Source organism: Phalangium opilio, unplaced genomic scaffold (genome assembly GCF_054372755.1).
Source record: "Phalangium opilio isolate 3A_F unplaced genomic scaffold, DU_Popi_V2 ptg000070l_1, whole genome shotgun sequence".
In the NCBI taxonomy this organism is placed as follows: domain Eukaryota; kingdom Metazoa; phylum Arthropoda; class Arachnida; order Opiliones; family Phalangiidae; genus Phalangium; species Phalangium opilio.
In genome coordinates this window covers 11,255,347-11,274,267 of record NW_028324182.1, presented here as the reverse complement: position 1 = coordinate 11,274,267, position 18,921 = coordinate 11,255,347, and the positions used below count along the sequence as shown (strand labels likewise).

Genomic DNA, 18,921 nt, shown 5'->3' with positions numbered 1-18,921 from the left:
TGTTAATTAAAACATGTCTGCTCGATTTATTACACGAATTGTCGTGCTGCTTAATTGTATTCCTAAAAAGAAAAAAATTACAAATTAAGATTTTCTCGGATGGTTGATGATTAAAATACAAGTTCTAAGAAGCAGCGAGCTGGTTGCTAGTTGCTACTTACGAGTTTTATAATTGTCCCAGCGCGTATAAGTAATTTTTACGATTTTATTATTATAGAAATTAATTAAATTGACGGTTTGCCGTGTCTCGTTTATAACAAAAAAAAAAGATAAAGTAGTTGACCCGTAACAACAGCGCGGCGCGGTCGAACTAAAAATCCCAAAAATTAGTCGCGAACGAGGTTTAATTGCTAAATAAGACGAGGAAATAAATTATGGTAACGGAGGAGGTTCCGACACAACAAAAGCCAGGTTTTCAAATCCTTTGATAATAATCATAATAATAATAATAATAATAATAATATGCATAGAAAAAACAATACAACGTGTGTACTTTTCGGATAAGTCGATATGTCAGCTTCAAAAAGAAAAGCGCAATTTCAAGTATTCGCGCCAATACCTTTAGTCTTTAGGCATATTTCTGTTGAATTTTCAAGAGATAGTCAGTTGGAATTGTAACACAAACGTTAACCGCCTATTTTTACTATGCCTACATGTAATAAGTATAGATTTTTCACTTGACTTCATACATAAGACACCTCTACCAACATCGTACAAAATTCGACTTAGATGTTCTAAATGAGCATGCAGAAGTATTAAAGTGAAAAATAAAAAATAAAAAATTATCAGTTGATAAAAATGGAGTGTGTTGCGTATAGAAATAATATGGATAAAGGGCCAGGAGGAGCATCTATTTCTATCTTTAAGAAGAAGAAGAAAAAAAACCGGTTTTTAATCTCGGGTTGCCCCCGTCCGCCCTATTATGGGGTTCTCTCTCGAGTAATGCGAAAACCGCCGCGTCTTCGCTAATGGTTTGCCTACCCTTTGGCAAGCTTAACCCTGCTCGGCTACTGTTACGGGTAATTATAGTCGTCTCTTTTTAGATCTCCCTGCTCCTTTTTACCCCCCCCCCTCGATCAAAAACCTTTGAAACTTCTACGAAGGTAACTAATCCCCCCCCCCTTCCCCTGTTAATATTCGGAGTAATAAAAAAATCTCCATCTATCTCTCTCTCTTCTCTCTGTGTAAATTTATCTCTTTTATTGCACCTCCCTTCCTTCACCTCTCTCCATCTCTATATAACTATATAAAAATAATAAAACCTCAATGGACATACATAGATGTTTTTTTAAATACCCAAGTTTGGGGAAAGGGAAATTGCACAAAACATTCACTGAAAGAAAATGGAATTTTTTTGGGAAAATGTTTGTCATTAGGAATTACACCCTCTTATCTGGGCGACCATATTACATGTTGCCAGCTTTGGCAATACTACAGACTACCAAAGTTTAAGACACGTTAGTTAACTCCTAACCTCGCCCTTACAATAAAAATAGCCCTTTAAAGGACCACTTTACCCTAGAAAGGGTCTTAATCTTTACCCGAGTCTAGAGAACTAACTACAGTGGAATATTACTTCGCCATAATTTTGTTGATTGTAATCAAAGAAACTGTTCTTTATGGGTGCTACTTCTGTCCTAAATGCATTCATTATCATTTTATAGAACAACATCATTTACGTCTTTTTGTATCGATAAGATAAGCCCTAATAAAGGATGCCCGAATCCAAGTTTGTTTACTTAAATGTTTCTAAAAATTAAATTGGTGATTCTTTCATGTTCATGTAAACTTCATGTGAATTTATCCTGATGGAAAGATCCCTCCTTATTAAAACTATTAAGCCTAACGGGTAAACGTACGTCATTAATGTTTTTCTTTAAATTTTTATGGAATATATGATTAATATTTTCACCCCCTCCTCCTCCTTTCATCCCCTGTAGCCGTCGAACCAAAAATGTCTCCTATGCATTAAAATTTATACATAAAAAAACAACCGAATATTGGAATTCGTCATATAACCAACTAAACGATCATGGTACTGCGGTGGTGCGCGCATTAGATAAAGTAGTAGACATCGTCAGTTCTTCAAAAGATAGCCAAACCCCAAAAAAAAAAGAAAAAGAAAACCAAGTAGGGAGGGGGGAAGGAATAATCAAAAAAATGAAGGAGCGGGGTCGTACGTAGAAAGAGAGAGAGAGAGAGAGACTTTTTGCAAGGCATTTTAATGATTCCTAATTGCAAGTTTGGTGATCAGAGATCACAATTTTCAACGCACCCTCGACAGGTACCGAGCTTCTGCCTTCCGGCCAAATAAAAAGCCAACGACTAATGGGGGATTTTAAAGGGACAATTTCAGCTATACAACTTTTCGTTTAAATCAGTGCAAACGGTGTGAACGTTTTTAAACTTAGTTAAGAACTGGTGTAATCGGTGTAAAGTGTAGATTTTTCATTTCCATGACGTCATTACTGTCTATAATTTAATCTTATCTTTGGTCTATTGTTTTATCTAATCGGTAAAAAAGAACCTAGCTGTAGTAAACACTGAATTGTATAAACAGCCATGTTTGTAATCAATACACACCATTCCTATCTCATTCTTCATATAGTTAATAATACTATATTTTAATCTCCTTATATACGTGTGCTCAATCAAGTAACTAAAAATTTACACGTTTCAATCTACAAAGAAATGCAATGTAAATAAAATGCATAAACTGCTTAAATGTACGTACTAAATTCGATTAACTGTAAATATTTTAAACTAGAAGAAAAAAATAATCTGAGAACTACGTAATTATTCATAATATTTTGATGATACTCTCCCTTTAAATTTGCTAAATTGTGTAGATTATAAGACCGAGAAAATTAAGGGGGGTAAAAAAGGTCGTACTACTTTAGCTCAGGGCGAGAACAGTTAAAAGAGACAGAAAAGCCAGCCTCGGGTACCACGGTGACAAAAAAGTTAACGCGAAACTAGCTTTTAGGAATGTATATATATGCCTATAGATCAATTTGGTTTCTGGGTAACTTAAGCGGCGATGGAGGGGTAGAGAGGGTAGGAGAGGTAAGGGTGTTTGGTGAGCGCTGCTTATGATCCTATTATACCCTACCTGTTGAATAACTATAATAGACTTTCAAATATCTTCCTCCATCTTAATGGCTCTAGGGTAAAATTACTTAGGCAATAAACGACGAAATTTATATGTATAAAAAATAAAAGAAAGGTAGGTAGGTTGTCGGGCGTCTACGCGCGTGTATGACTGCCTCGTATCACGCTCTCTTAAATATTCTTTATGTCTGCCTTTGACTTTTAATTTATTCCTAGGTATAAAATTTACTTGACGTTTAAAACAATTTTATTTAAAAATAAAAAAATAAGACTAGGATCATTAAAGGTTAAGTGTAATGATTAAACGACATAAAGACGCCTGTATAAATGTCGTAACCTTTCCACGTCAATGCTTAACAGAAATGCCAACATATAGGGTTTTAATTTGTATTGAATTTCCATAGTACGCCTGTAGAAATGTTTCACTTGCAATACAGATATGAGCAGGGTGAAGCTGACTTACAGGGGCATATAAATTTATTTTGAAATTTTATGCCATAATTATCTTTCCTATTCCCTTTAAGTGATGACTTTATGATTGTCTAGACAACTGAATAATCTTTAAAATATTATTTTTTGGGTGATATTATCATTTATGTTATGTCTATTTAGGTCAGTTAGTGTTGACGAGGGTTGGGGGTAAGCTGTTGTTATGACAACGATGGTGTCGTAACCTCATTTGTCAACACGGAAAGAATCGCGTGCGAGAGGGAACTTTAAAGGTTGACGGTGTGTCCAATGAAAAGAAAGCGTTGCCCGGATAATTGAATCGATTCACGTGATCGGGTCGAGTTAAGTTCGCGTTGCCATGGACACGGGGCGTTCGTGTTTGGTCATTCCTCGACCTGGCTGGCGCAATATCGTTCCCTTCTCTTTTTTTATTTCTTCTCTTAATATTTGTTTGATCACCGGGACTTTGGACAAACTCGTGGGAGGAATCGATTTTCAAAAAGCCCTTCCTTTCTATCCACGCAGCTTCGGTGGGTTCTCGGCCGACGCTCGTTAAGCTATCGAACCTAACGCATTTTTAAGCCTATAACGCGCCCCTTAAAGTCGGAGTTTCCTGCCCCAAATTACAGTTCTTTCGCCAAGTTTCCCGAACCCAATGTAATTGGTGAAAGTGAATTTTTTTCCTATACATACACGTACTGTATATGCCATAATACAGAACCAAATAGAGCTGATGACGATGGTGGAGATTTGTGTACAGTCATTAAAATAAAAAAACCTATGAAAAGGTTTGTTTATAGTTTAGTTTAGCGTCTCTCCTACGTAATATTTCCATAACTAGATGAGCACTACTTAAGCTCAAAAGCGTTACTATATGTTAATAATACTTCAATTAGCTTTGTCCTTTAATTTACACCTTGTAAACTGTATAATATAGAATTATTTTAGTTATATTCAAAGCATATTTTTAAAAATAAACGATATGAGCCAGTAGCTTAACTTGAAAAATAAAAAAAATAAACATAGCAATTGTTAACACGGTATTCGTGAAAGGAAATTATAGACGTTATGGGAACAGTACGCGGATATCATGAAAAATAATTATAATTAACGCTTTAATTGTTACACGGTTCTCCAAATGAAATTAAGAAAGGAATATATTTAAGAATTTGGGTAATAATAATGAAAAAGATACGGCGGCTTTATTCTTTTGAAATTTTTATGGCGCGCTGAAGGTTTTATTTTTTTTTTTCATTTTTTTTTATATTATTATCCGAGAGATTATTGATGATCAATAAAACGCATTTATCCGCGTAGCGAATCTCAATAATCAATATTATCCAGGACTTTTTATTTTTCTTATATTCTTATAGAAACTCACTACTCTCTATTGAAAGGTAGACCCTTATAGACCCGTGTTAAGCCTAGCTTCAATACCTGGCACAATTCTTAATTAATTACTAGACCCAGCCAGCTCCCGTACATATTTCGAATTAAGAAAAAAAAATAATAATTCCAAGGTCACCCCTTTTGTGAAGTTTTCTATAATATAGAGGGTGTAAGAATTTCTCTTCTTCTTAAATGGAGGATGAAATGTAAGACTTTTAATAGTAAATCCAGGCCTTAAAATATAATATTTAATGATGATTATTGTCCCTTTAAATCTTTGAAAATAAACGGTGAAAGTATTTATAAATTCAAAAATAAATGCAGCACCTAAAACTAAGTGAAGTAATGCTAGATATCTGCCGTGCACCATTAGGAGCTTATAATGCATTATTATATCACTCCAATATGCAAAATAACAATAGAAAAAATGGCATTAATCTGATCAAGGTTAACTACTGCATATTCCGCTGAAAGCTAATGTAAGGTTGAACGTAAACATAATTCTGAATTAGAAGCTTGGCGGTCTCTTTTCATCAAAGTGTACCTTTGTATATACAAAATAACAAGGTCCCTAAAGCATGCGGTAATAGAGAGATCAGACACTTGCTTAAAAAAAAATAAGAGACATTTTCACATCTCTTTCGAAATTCAGCAGAAAGAAAATATCACAGAATCTTTTAAATTCCTGTTATCTCTCACTCCCTCCCAAAAAAATACCTAACTATCCAACCCCTCACAGTTGTATATAGCTCCTTGCTTTCTTACGAAACGAAACGGTAGTAACCAAAAATGAGCGTATAAGCAATTACGCTTTATTTCTTGATACGGCGCCGCGCTGTATTCATCATAAAACGATGTAATAAATCATATCTGATTTGTCCAATTTTTTATACCTTTCTGTTACCTGTTAATACGGCTAGAGCGGAGGAGTATAGGCAAGCAATACATTAAGGGCACCACCATTTACTAGGGAAATTAACCGACACATAACGCCTTTTAACTAAACTCTATAATGTAATAAGAATTCTTTTCATTTCTTCGTTTCAAGAAATCGAACTCGCTTAACGTCTTTGCAATAATAGCTGATATAAAAAAAAACCTTCAGGAGAGATGATGATTTAAAATCGTTTAAAACGGTTGATTTGATTTGATCTACTATTTCTAAAACGTTCTCTTTCATCGTAGGAATTTAAAGGAGAAAAAAAAACCTAAATCAGTTCTATTTAAATCATTATAATTCCGAAAAGTAATTAATTTTATTTAAATTATAGCAGAGTGACTTTAAATAGCGCTATTCTTATTATTTTTTTAAGGAAAACTAATAACGCCATATATTTCATAAGGTAGCTCTTTATAATATAAATTATATATTTAATCTATCTGACTTAATGAAATTAATTACGGGGATATTCATCTTTCTCTAAATATATAACCCGTTCCCGTTTCTTATCAGCGTAGGTTCGAGCACGATTTTTATAAACACTCTTGATTCTTGAATTTACAAAAATTCAATTTATTGCCCTAATATTGAATATATTAAGATATATACTTTGAATATCGGAACGATACATTAAAAGTCCCTCCGCCGTAGTATTGTATGTACTGTATCGCTAGGCGTTAATGATGAAAATATATACATATATATATGTATATGAATATAAGATTAAAGGCAAGCAGAATTTCCCGAATTTTAATCCTTAATCGCCTAAGGTTACAAACGCGATTATTCGATTTCTCAAAAACTAGAATTTAATTCTAATTATTCAAAAAAAAGTTATGTATATATATATTTTTTATGAAATAAAGTGAACCTGCAAGAACAGAAGTAAATTACACCCGAAGTAATTTCAATAATTCATCTCCTGTTTTTACAAAAATTTCTCTCTCCGCAATAAATGTAAATCATTACTTCTGAATCTGAACTCGCATAATTTTTCGTGAATAGAAAAAAATAAATAAAAAACCTTGTCTCTGATTAGCATAAATCGGCTTAAAAGTTTATTTCCCGAAGTTTTATGGGAAAATATTTTACTTTTTAATCTTTCTCTTCTTTTTTGGAGAAGGAATTAAAAACCCGAAACGTGCGCGAGCTATTGCTGATTTATTTTAACTGTAGTTGCATTGCATATCGCCGCCGTGGATGGAGGAGAATCGCTGGTGGGAGAGAGTATGAGAGAAACGATTGGAAGATAAAAGAAAAGATGGGTGCTCTTGACGAGACCTTTAACCATCCGCGTGCCCTTATCGACGAATTGCTTTGAAAAAATCCAATCGTGACTAAAGGAATCTTCGAAGCGACTAATTTCTCCAAAAGCCGGCTGCGAGTCGATTTCAAAAAAAATTTCACATTTTTTTCTTAAAGAAATTTGCAAAACCATTAAAAATTATCCCCCCCCCCCAAGAAAACAAAATTCGCCCGACGTATAAATGACTAACTAATACGCGTAAAAGGTCGGTGGTCCATTCGTACGTACGTAATATATTCTCATTTTCATTTAATCACAAGGTATTTTACACAACCCCCCCTCTTGTATAAACGTTTACGCAATTTGTAGGCGTTCGTTTCGTTCCAATTAATGAATAGAATAGAATTTTATTAGCACCTAAATCCGCTCTCAAATAGGTTCCACTCTATTACAGAATAGATGGCGAATAATTGTGCATGCGTGTAAACAAGAATCGAACGAAATACGGAAAGGTAAAATAAAAAAAATAAAAATAAAAGAAATATCCGTATAAACGGGGTCCTTATGGCGGGCTAATAGTCGCCAGGGCAGTCTGATTACTGTTTAAGTAATTTCAAGTAGTAAGAAAAAGGGCGGGAATGAGAGATGGCGCGTATAGAGTGAAAAGATGAAGTTGGTGCGGGTACGTATTGGCTTTAGGCGGAGATTGTAATAGGGAAGAAACGTTGGTCTTTAGCGCCCCTTCAATGGGAAATTCGTGCGTGCGGAACTGGCTCCGTTAATTCGATTAACTGGCGCGATGATCATATTGCCTCCGCTTACACCTGCTCATCCCCCCCACTTCTTCTTCTTCTCCCGAAAGGTCGAGCATCGAGCATCGCCGAGCCACGAATTCCCTTACACCCCCGCGCTCTTTACATCCACCCACAATTCCGTGTCTTACAGGTTAGTCGTGAGACTTTTTCCCCAGCCGATATAGTCCGTCTGTTGAAGAAAAAAAAATCATTCCCGAAAGGCACGATGTTTGCGCCTCCGTAAACATTCCACGTTTTTCCCATCTTTTTTTTTTATTATTATTCCCCGTTGGAATAATGCTTAATTCATCGCGTTGTGGCCTATTTGCCCGCGCGCGACTTGACCTCTCAGGGTCATTTCCATTCCTCACGTAACGGATTCCCAAAGTCGTCTTCCAAAAACTTAAAAAAATAAAAAAAACAAGGTTCGGAATACATAATTTTCAGAATAGGAGCATTGATACATGTTACACCAGGAGGGGAGGCAGTTACGAAGTACTGCACTTTGTCCGCCAAGTACCCTGGCCTCCTGGTGTAAATGGTATCAATCCTCATAGTCTAAAAACTATGTAGGCCTATAATCCCGCGCCCGATTGCACCTTCTTCGACCTACAACTCGGCTCTCTTAATCGATAAGCATTTTAAGTCAAAACCCAAGGGGGCAATTTAGTATACATCATCTTTCTTCTATTTGAAGCGGACTAATTAAAAAGCGGGATACGTATCACGTGTTAAAGAATACCCGGGGGTTTCGTTCTTACAATATTTCATCGTGATGGCGCTGTAGGAAACCCAGCCTCATCCAGCGTCCAGTCAGTACATGGCTGGAAAAGTAAACATCTTGGTGTGAGAAAGATGAGAAAATAAATACTTCAAACTGCAGTCATCCTTAAGGATTATTTCTCGATCTCATAACACTCGGGATAGTAAAGAATATAAAAGATATACTCTTATAACAGCAGAGGTTAACATTTATACAGGAAGCCCAAAACACCAGGTGGTGTCTTTATGGCTTTTTAAACGCGTATAGAAAAATAAAATCCCAGGTATATTCATTATTATTATATTCCCTGTGCTAAGAGATCCCTTTCCCGACCTGTAACTCGGGTGTTTTAGACGCCTTTTGAACCCTAATTAGCCGGTAAAAGCGCTCACTCTAGCCCATATACTTTATTACAGAAGTAGGATGTTGTATCGTTAGGCCTTACCACGCGAGAGAGGGAGTAGAACCAGAGAGACTTGGATAATAAAACGGTTACCGTGCGAGGGTGGATTTGGCGGGAGCTAGCCTAACCAAACTACACATTTTCAGAAGAAACACCTTTCCCGGAACGATGTTAAGTAAGCGGGGGAGAGACCACCAGGAAATTAGGCTTGACCTTTGCTATAGATGACCCCTCTCGATTAAGAACCATAGACGGATAGCTCCACTCCCATGGAAACTAGCTGCTTCAAACCTTATTTCAAATATAGTATTGGTACATTCGAAAGCCGCGTATGTCTCAAGAATCAGGCGGCGTTTTCCGCGTCAAAAGTATGATCACGTGACGGTGATCGGCCGCCATTTATGGAGAGAGCTTTTGAGTTGGAATAGCTGACGTCGTGTCAGTAAGTGGTTTTGGTAACTGATTATCGTCCGCTTCATAGCTGCCGACAATCAGTCCAAAAAATACTCATCAGAATTGATAAGGTAAAGTGTCTGGCAGCATTGCACCTCCAAAAATGGCGCTAGGTTTCGCCGCCGAAAATTGAGAGAGCGCCGTACTGGCGGCGTTGCTCCATTATAGACCCGCACTATAGAGTCGCGTTCACATTATGGGTTACGTTTAATGAAACATTTACTACTTCGACGAAGGTAAAACTTATTTACCCTCAACACTTGCCTTTAAAACCTGGCTTAAGTTCACAAAATTCAAGATGAAATATAACAAAGAAGATACCTATGTCTCGAACAAAACCAAAACTCTGTATGTAATTCAATTTCATACTCTCTAGAATCTTTGTTTGTGCAAACTCTTCATTGATACCCTAGAGTATTTTCTAGAAAAACAATTAAAGTTATATCCCATTTTTAAAAAATAACAAAAAAGGAAAACCCCTTTAAATTTCCTAACTTCTTCACCCAAAGGAATTTCTAATTATTCTCCGGCACCTGATAGATCGAGCCGATGGCCCGATAGCCCAAAGAGAGAGAGAGCAAAGAACAAACTTAAAGAAAAAGAAGAAAATCGACGAAGAGTTATGCCTTTTAATCCCGCTCGGGACAGCGTGGGAGGTTTACGTAGAGAGCAATTAATCTATCCGAAGAGAGAAGAAGTTTGTATACGAGCTCGTGATCATCTTTAACTAGCATGGGAGATAGATTCAACCGAACGAGTTTATACACCGTACATTTGAATTATTTCTAATGTAACATGGTGGACATACACCTGGCGTTTCAAAAATCTTTCTACGAAATGCTGGTTTTTTTTAAAAGAGAAGAAAATTGGAAACCAAATATACCCTCTAGACCCCGCGATCTAACAACGAATTATTTTTTACTAAAAGTTAATTTAGCCTCAAAGGAATACTTAAATACGAACAAACAATATACGTCCAGAAAAAAAAACATGCAACAACGCTCAACTAAAAGCATAGTTTGAAAGTTCCTACATTTTTTTCCATGGTGAAAATTTGTGACGGAAAAAGACAATGATTTAGGGTTATATTTTTGGATAGCTCGAAAAAACTCAGGTATTCTTTCAAATTCTTAGCGAAAGTTTAAAAATTTAGTCGATTTTTACGTCTTTAAAAGATAAAATCTATATTTAAATTTATTAAATGTGTATTTTAAAACATTTAGAATAAATTTATAATTATTTAATTTTATTTCTGATTAAAGGATGAATATTTAAATAAATTTTGCACATTTTACGTGCTTCCAAAAAATACTTTTTGTTACGATTAAGTACCTCTTTAAATATACATACATAGTTTTTTACATCATCGTTCCGACGTTTCTAAAAAACGCACCTGGTATTGAAAACAATAAAGGTTCAAGTCGTCCCACTCTACCGCCGGTATAATAAGCGAGCGTTGGAGTTGAAATCATGTTTGAAACTCTCAGGGATCATATCATAGGATGAAATAACAGTAATAAATGGTAGAAATATCGTATTGTTATTTGGATGGTGCCATTGGGTTCAAGGGGACGTAAAAGGCTGTTGATACTACGAGAGTGAGCAAACTAGGCAAAGCTACACATGAGCAGTGAGTATTCCACCCACAATATGCCCGGTCCTACCGCCGGCAATTATTTTCCACTACAACTACTTGTTTTTGTTACCGTCCCCGCTGTCTCAAATTCATCTTTTATTGAGGATACCTACATTTTAAACGGCCGGCGCCTGACCTAAGCAGCTGTTGGGAAAAGAGTACGGGTCATTTTTTACAGGCAGTTGACACGGAACTTGGGTCCAATTTTTTCCATATCTATTATGATGGATTCGTATAGTAAAAATCATAAGATGCAGTAGAATTAAGAGGTAACTCTGGACAAAAATATATAGCCAATAGGTGCACCACGTTACTTATTATTGGATTTTAATATAGTCTGCTACCACGAACGTTCTCGTGACGTCACACCCTCCTATCTCATACCTTGGTTTTTGCGACCATATTGGAAGTCGTCAGCTAAGGCCTAACAATTTAGACTACCAATATTGACGTCACGTCCCCGTAACTCCTCCCATCTCTATGGGATGGCGTATGAAGAGACGCCATTCAAAATGAATAACGTGAGACAGTATGCGAGTAAATACCCCCGTTATATAGGCAAGGTCAAAGTTTACAGACTTCGAGAAATACCATTCGATAAATGTGAACTCGTCTAACTTACATATGTGAATCGAATACCTCTTCCTAGATGTCGGAAGGTTCTCCATTCGCGCAATAATTTTTATCGCGGTCTTTTAAACCCCCGGTTTTTAGATGCATATATACAAATTCCAATCCCAGGATTTTATGCGTCGGATTGCGTATTGGTAGACCTAACCTAACCTGCTGTCGCGAGTTCTTTCAAGAGTTATACCTTTGCTTGAACATCTATTTTTAATATGCTCTAAGCGTATATACGAGAGAAATTGTCTAAAAATGTCCTTCATAGATAGATGTCCTTCTTTACAAAAATAGACTATAAAGTGAAAGGTGTTTTACTGTAAGTTGAAACTAACGCGAATAACCTTCATACCTCTTACGATAGAAAAATGGCGCCTATGGCTGTGCATTACTACCTAAAAGTAACGTCAATTGGTTTCCTACTAAAAATTACAAAATAAATTAAACATAGATGAAGAAAGATTAATTATTTTAAATACGTAATATTTTTTTCTTTCTAAGCATCGTATAAATGACCTCTTTCAAGTTCATCAAAATATTCTAAAATGACACAAGTATATACAACAAAAAAAAGTAATAATTTAAAATTAATGACAAATGTCGGTAGTAATATAAAGAAAAACCGAAAAAACAAAATATAATAATAATAATTAATCTCTATTAATTAAATTTATCATTTCCTTAATCAAAGACGCTTATAATTAAACAAAGGCGTTAAAAAGCGCGTAAAACATGTTAGGCCATACAAAAAAGGGCTACAAAATAAAAAAATTAAATTAGAAAAATCTATTAAAAACATATATATATAAATACACCGACACGGAGATTTCTTAACCCTCGCAATGGACAAAAGGGTCCAGTCTGAACTTTTAATGAATAAAACCTAAACTTCTTATTTTTAAAAAATATATATATCTTTAAATTAAAAATTAAATAAAAGAGTTTCAATTGATAAACCGGGCGACTTTCCATTAGATGTTTAACCAAATAAACGAATTCCAAGCGGGGGAGCTTTAATATAAGCATGGCGGCCAACCGAATAGGTACAAAGAATTTTTCGCTCATAAAAGAAAACGGGCTCTTGATGTAATTAAATAACAGCGGGTGGTTAATGTCGCGCCATACACTGAAGCAACTAAAACAACCTTATGTCTCACCACCACTCCTAGAGCTCTCTAAAATATAAATTCTCTACTAAAAATGTTTCAAATTGCTCACCGTGGGACGGTAATAAGCTCTATAATATAATTTCCAGAATCAACCAAGGTTAGTGGGCTTTTAATAAAACAGTGTAGCGGGTATAACAATGAAAATTGAACGTCTATGATATGAAAAAGTTCCTGGGAAGCGTTTAAGATTAAAAGAAAATTAATTCTTAATGATGGGTGTAAGAGGGAGGGGGGGGGGGTAGAGGAGGAGCCCAAGCATCCTTTCTCACTCTCTCTCTCTCTCTCTCTCTCACACGGCCCCTAGTCCCAACCAAAAATTTATTGTTGCTTGGTAAAAAAACTAATCCCATGGGATGTATGTATCCCTATACGAAATTCAAAGAAAAATTGTGAGAACCACGGGACTCATATAAGACCGCTTTTCATTATATTGTTCCAAGCTCGTACCATAGTGGGAGGTAATAAGCTTTATGAAGCATTTTTTTTATTATTTTTATTATTTTTAAATCAAGCAGTTTTCTTCTCTTTGATTTCTCAAAACCTTTTTTTTAAAAGAGAAATAAATTTTTAAGCGGTTTTTTATGTACACTCATAGCCGCCATAAGCGACGCGTTTTAAAAGCGCGTTAAAAACTTTAGAAATTGAAGGGTCGGTAGCGGAGCGGGGGCCCCCATCTTTCATTGTAGTCGCCGGCAAATTTTCTCATGATCTTCATCCCAATATTAAAGACTCAAATTAAAAAGAAATATTGGGGTGGGGGCGGAAATTACCCCAAAAAGAGACTGATTCCATCACGCGGCGAAGTTAATTCCAAAAGTACATATCTAGAAACGTTTTCCCATTCGCGAGCATTTTGTATTTAAAATCTAAATTAATAGATTGATAAATTAAGATTTGTAATATTAAAAAAAAATAATAATAATCAAAATTATTGTTAAAGTATTTAGTAATATAATTAATATTTCCTGTTATTGAAATAAGTTCTTATAGGTGGTGATTAATGAATTATTTTTATGAAATAACAAATTTATATATAAATTGTTAAAAGCATTCTTATAGGATATATATGCAAATAATCGCCAAAAGCTTTTCATTGCCAATTTGCTAATTACTAAGGCCGGCTGCTAAGTACCTTTGGTATTGTTAAATACGAATACTTCTGGAGCATCAATCGAAAAAACTATATTTTACGGAATTATTTTTCAAGAAAAGTTGAGCTATCTCGAGTTCTGCAAATTATTTTTCAGTCTGTTCAATATACAGTTAACCTAATTTATCTGGTAGATATTTACTACAGAATTCACGATTTACCGTCTCGTATTAATTACAAAATAATTAAATCGGTATAAAAAATGATAATCCATCATTAGATAGACACCTTATAACACCCTTCAATTAATAAAATAAAATAATTTATAATTTAACACCTATAGTATACCTACCACCTTGAATGAACACCACAGCATGCATTGGTGTTCCAGAAATTAAATAAAAATTCCCAAGCCTTAATTGTTATTAAAATTATTTAAAACAAAAAATGCTATCACGAAAAGATTTCCCAAGTCTTGAGGGCTAATACATTATTAATAGGACCCATCAATTTATTGACGCCATGAACCTAAATAGCGGAGCAAAAACGGTTTGGACTGCGGTTGCAGCGAAGAAGAAGTGGCCCGGTTTGGGAAATGAAATGGAAGAATCAACCATCATTCTCGCCTATGGGCCCGAATTCGATATTCATAATCTATCAATGCCATGTACTTTATCATTATAGCCTACCGCGTTTTAAGTAAAAACATCAAGGGGAAATGGAAATTTTATTACAAAGACCTATAGCTAGGCTATCTATCAATCTTAAGAGTTCATTTGCATATTGAAAGCGTGTTTTTGTCCGAAGGCGACGAATAATTACAAAGCTAATGATAAATTGATGAATTCGGAAGTTAATATTTGGTCAGTATAAGAAAGAAAAAATTAGGCAAAGATGGTTTAAGATTATAGATAGTTGAATAACCTCTTTGCTAAGTGCGTTTAACGCTTAACTAATTACATAATATTTGAATTATTTTTAATTGCAGGATTTAAAATTACCCCAATTAGAGCAAAGCGTTAATTATAATTGCTAATCACCTAAAATTTCCTCGCGTAAATTCAAATTGACCCCGAGTGAAGGAATTAAGGCTCGACACTTACCCAAGTAAATTTCAAATTACGACCCGCAACTGTTGACAACTCAATTAACTATATATCAAGTCTGATTCTTCGTCGTAACTTTTCAACCGTTATTCAAATTAATTAAACACGTTAAAGTAATTAAGTCCAAACAATGATCGCGTTTCGTTTCGTTTAGTTCCGTCGCGTTATAACAACCCCGACCGAACAAGTCTAAATCAAAATCAGTCTGTCGCAATGCAAAGATTAAATTTAACGAAAAGTAGTATACGAGTTCACAACTGTTGAACTAGGAGCGACAGATACATTTTTCAGACTTTGCGATCAAGGATAATAATCATCATCAAACTTGAACCGTGCAGTGTCGCCTTCTATCTGTGTTCTCGCGAACTTCTGATCACCTCGATCACCAAAAGTTTTCAATGAATGGTAGTCAAGGCAGATAGGGGGCGTTCGCAATGGTGGGGGGATGGGGTATGATGTCGACCGATCAAGATCACCGGAGGGGGTGGGTGGGGGAGTGAAATAATCCCCGGAGGAGCGCTCGAAAATGTACGACTATGGTTAGAGAGCTGCGAAAACCGACTCGAGACTACCTCGCTCTGACCCTAGGACGCTTCTGCCCAGTTCTCGCCAACTTGTTCGCCTTTTTGGCAACTCGTTAAGCTTCTTTTCCCCGACGATATCGTACATTCGCGACCCCCATTCACGTTATAAGAAGACAATTTAGATTTTAACGCGACTTTTCTTCCCTCCCCAACCACTAAAAACATCAAATATCGAAATACCCCCCTTCTCTCTCTCTCACTCACTCACTTTATTTCAATCGTTTTTACGCTGGTTAACTCCGCCCGATCTGATCGGGCTTCGTAGCACCAAATACAGAGGGGGGTTTAATACATCTCCCCCCTCTTCTTATAAACCTTACGCCATTGTTAAAACGTCGCGTTGGTTATTGGCGATCGGTTCTCGCCTTGGCAGAAGCAGACGCTTGTTCACTCGCGAGCGCTTTTCAAAGTACAGGGAGGTTTGCGCACCGTGGTCTTCTCGTCTCGTCATTGGTCGCGACCAGGGACGCGTGACGACGCGTCAAACGCGATAACACGCCCGCGCGCCTTTTATTAAAGCTTTTTTATCCTTGTACACTACGTCATTTTATCCGATGTAATAATATTATATCAAAGAGAAGGGGAGGAAACCCCGCTTAATAATCCAAACGAAAATGGCGGGAAAATGTAGGTGGAGGGTGGGAAAAAATGGTAGCTAAGCAACCGTAACACTCTTGACTCTCTCTCTCTAGTCTTTCTCTATACTTGGAGGACATACAATGATCAGGCGGAGCTAAACGTTCAATACCACAGGAAAATAATAATTAAAAACTACGAAAAACTTATAATATTGCCCCTAGTTACATAATTAAATTTTGCAATACTGTAATTAAGTCTGACCACAAAGAAAAACTAGATTAATCCAAATTAATCATCTATGTAAACGGTAGAGCGTTTTTGGCCACACAACAGGCAATATGATACTTGAAATTAAACATTGGTCTTTGATTCAAATTAGTCTACCTTAAATTAAACCGACTGCTTCTCACAAGAACCTTCCTTCAATATCTCTGGGACGAGGAGATCACACACAAATTTAGTATAAGAGGCAAGCTTTCCCCTTGGAACTGAAGTCCGCTGAACACTCCGTTATCCGCCGGCGGGCATTTTCTCAAAAAGGTTTCTCCAAGATTTTCGGTGGCGGAGACCTTCAATCTGGTCTGAAAAGAAAATCGTGCGCATTATAATTCCTTCTAACCATTGAGATTAAAGATTTTTTTTTTAAAAAAAAAAAAGGTTGTAGGAACGCTATTTAAACCCTGTAGGGTATATATTATACCTTATAGGTCGATTTAAAAAAAAAATTGGAGTTGTCAAGAAAAGCGGGTTTTGGAATCGAAATTAATCAATTTTGGAATATTTTTATATTTGAAATTTATACGGCAGGACTTTTATTATTTAAAATTGGGTTTAATAAGAATTTTAAAGGATTAAAGATTAAACTGGATGAAGGAAGAGAAATCGATAAATCAATCAGATCATTCAATAGAGAGTTTAAGAATTAAACTTAACCAAATAAAATCTAAGAAGTTCCGCATTAATTTAATATGATAGTAAATAATTAAGTTAAACGTGTAGGGGTTATGAATAATTATTAAGAGAATGAAAATTGGAAAAGTCTTATTTCTCAATTTCTTATTTAGTTCAATTTCTTAAACGTTCCATTAAATAATCTCCCCGATTACAATTTCTGTCAAGATGTATCATTTAAAATTATAATGTTTTCGCAATATCCGTATTTTACGTGCGTCATAGACATATTTTAAATATATTTTTAAGTTTTTAAAATATAATAAAATCGATTATAATTATATCCTTACATAATCTTAAATATTACGTCAATTTACATTAAGCGTGACGCGTTAATTGGAAATAACATTTGTTAGACGTACAAACGAAATAAAAAAAAGGGTGCTTGAAAACATGTGCGTCACATTTTAATCGTTTCCTTTGAAGTATTAGTTAAATCCAACTAGGGTTAACTAGAGTTTTATTACGAATTCACTTTCATTAACAAGGTGATTAAGCCTGGAATAGAGAACTAGAATTTCTCATTAATGCCCCTGATTTTCATCTTCACCCTGAGCATCAGTGTAAAACGGGGAAAACATTTCTACAGGGGCTATGTTAAAATACATTGGAAATGCTACCCCTAAATGTTGGCTCGAAAAACTCAGACCAAGTATGATGAAACTACAGCTTTTCTGGGATGTTGGGTCATAACTTCTTTAAGTTTGAAGCTATTTAACTAAAATTAACTATACTAGTTATATTTTCGACCATAAAAGCTGAAGATACACGCTGTTATAAACCAAAACCCATGAAATAAAGCCCCATGAAAACCTAACGAAGGCTTGGGTATAAATTAAGCAAGATCTGTTAATTCTGTATTGAACAAGCTGAACCTTGACCTTGTACTAAAACGCGTGACAGTGTGTCTCTTAAGGTGGCGTTTTCCACGCTAGACACCTGCTGTTGGAGGCAAAATACAGTCTGACTAAATATATAAACGTTGTTAGACAAAAAAAAATCCCCCAACATAATTTACCGGGCCTACAGTTCGCGAGTACAGGTGGTTTTTAATTATAACAGTAACAAATATATAGTCAGAAACATAAGGCCGAAGGAGCGTGAACCAGACAGGCTAATTGCGGTATATTTCGCGCCAAAATTTTATTAGCGCTCATTTCAATTAAGACACATGTCCAATAACGCGTTTAAAATATAAAAATCACAAACAATAGGTCGTTAACCGCGATTAACCCTCCATTTAAGTTAGTTTTAAAATTTCTATTAATATTTATCCGCTTCTGTTAAATTTAATCAGGAGGGGTATTGAATTTAAAATTACACAGATCTTATAAATCGATTGTTTGTTAGAACGTGGTGGAAAACACGTGGACGAATTGGGTCATATAAAGAGACAAATGCTCAAAAAATTTGACTTGCGCATGACTTTTGGAAAGAATATCGTATCGATAAAACAGTGTCATCAAAATAGTATAAACTTTTTAAAAATAAAACGGTGGGACCTCACGTAGAGAAAATTTTGTATTTCACCCTGTTTAAAAATATACGACGATAACCCAGATGGTTAATATTCTACCTATAGTGTAGAGTTTTTATAGATTTTGGTGGGGAGACTCGCAGTTTATCTTATTTGTTA

At 35.5% G+C, this 18,921-nt stretch overlaps 1 protein-coding gene across 6 annotated transcripts in view; it reads right to left on the bottom strand.

The window, feature by feature from the left end:
* Positions 1-18,921, bottom strand: part of LOC149661622 (paired box protein Pax-6-like) — an 80,511-nt gene that overhangs the window by 26,702 nt on the left and 34,888 nt on the right. For 5 of the 6 annotated variants that reach the window (XM_089843144.1, XM_089843142.1, XM_089843143.1 and 2 more), the window contains exon 3: positions 16,719-16,915. The gene's annotated coding sequence lies outside the window, so the exon portion shown is untranslated. Of the gene's footprint in view, positions 1-15,168; positions 15,832-16,718; positions 16,916-18,921 lie in introns of those variants that run through there. The other variant, XM_089843140.1, reaches the window with a different exon arrangement.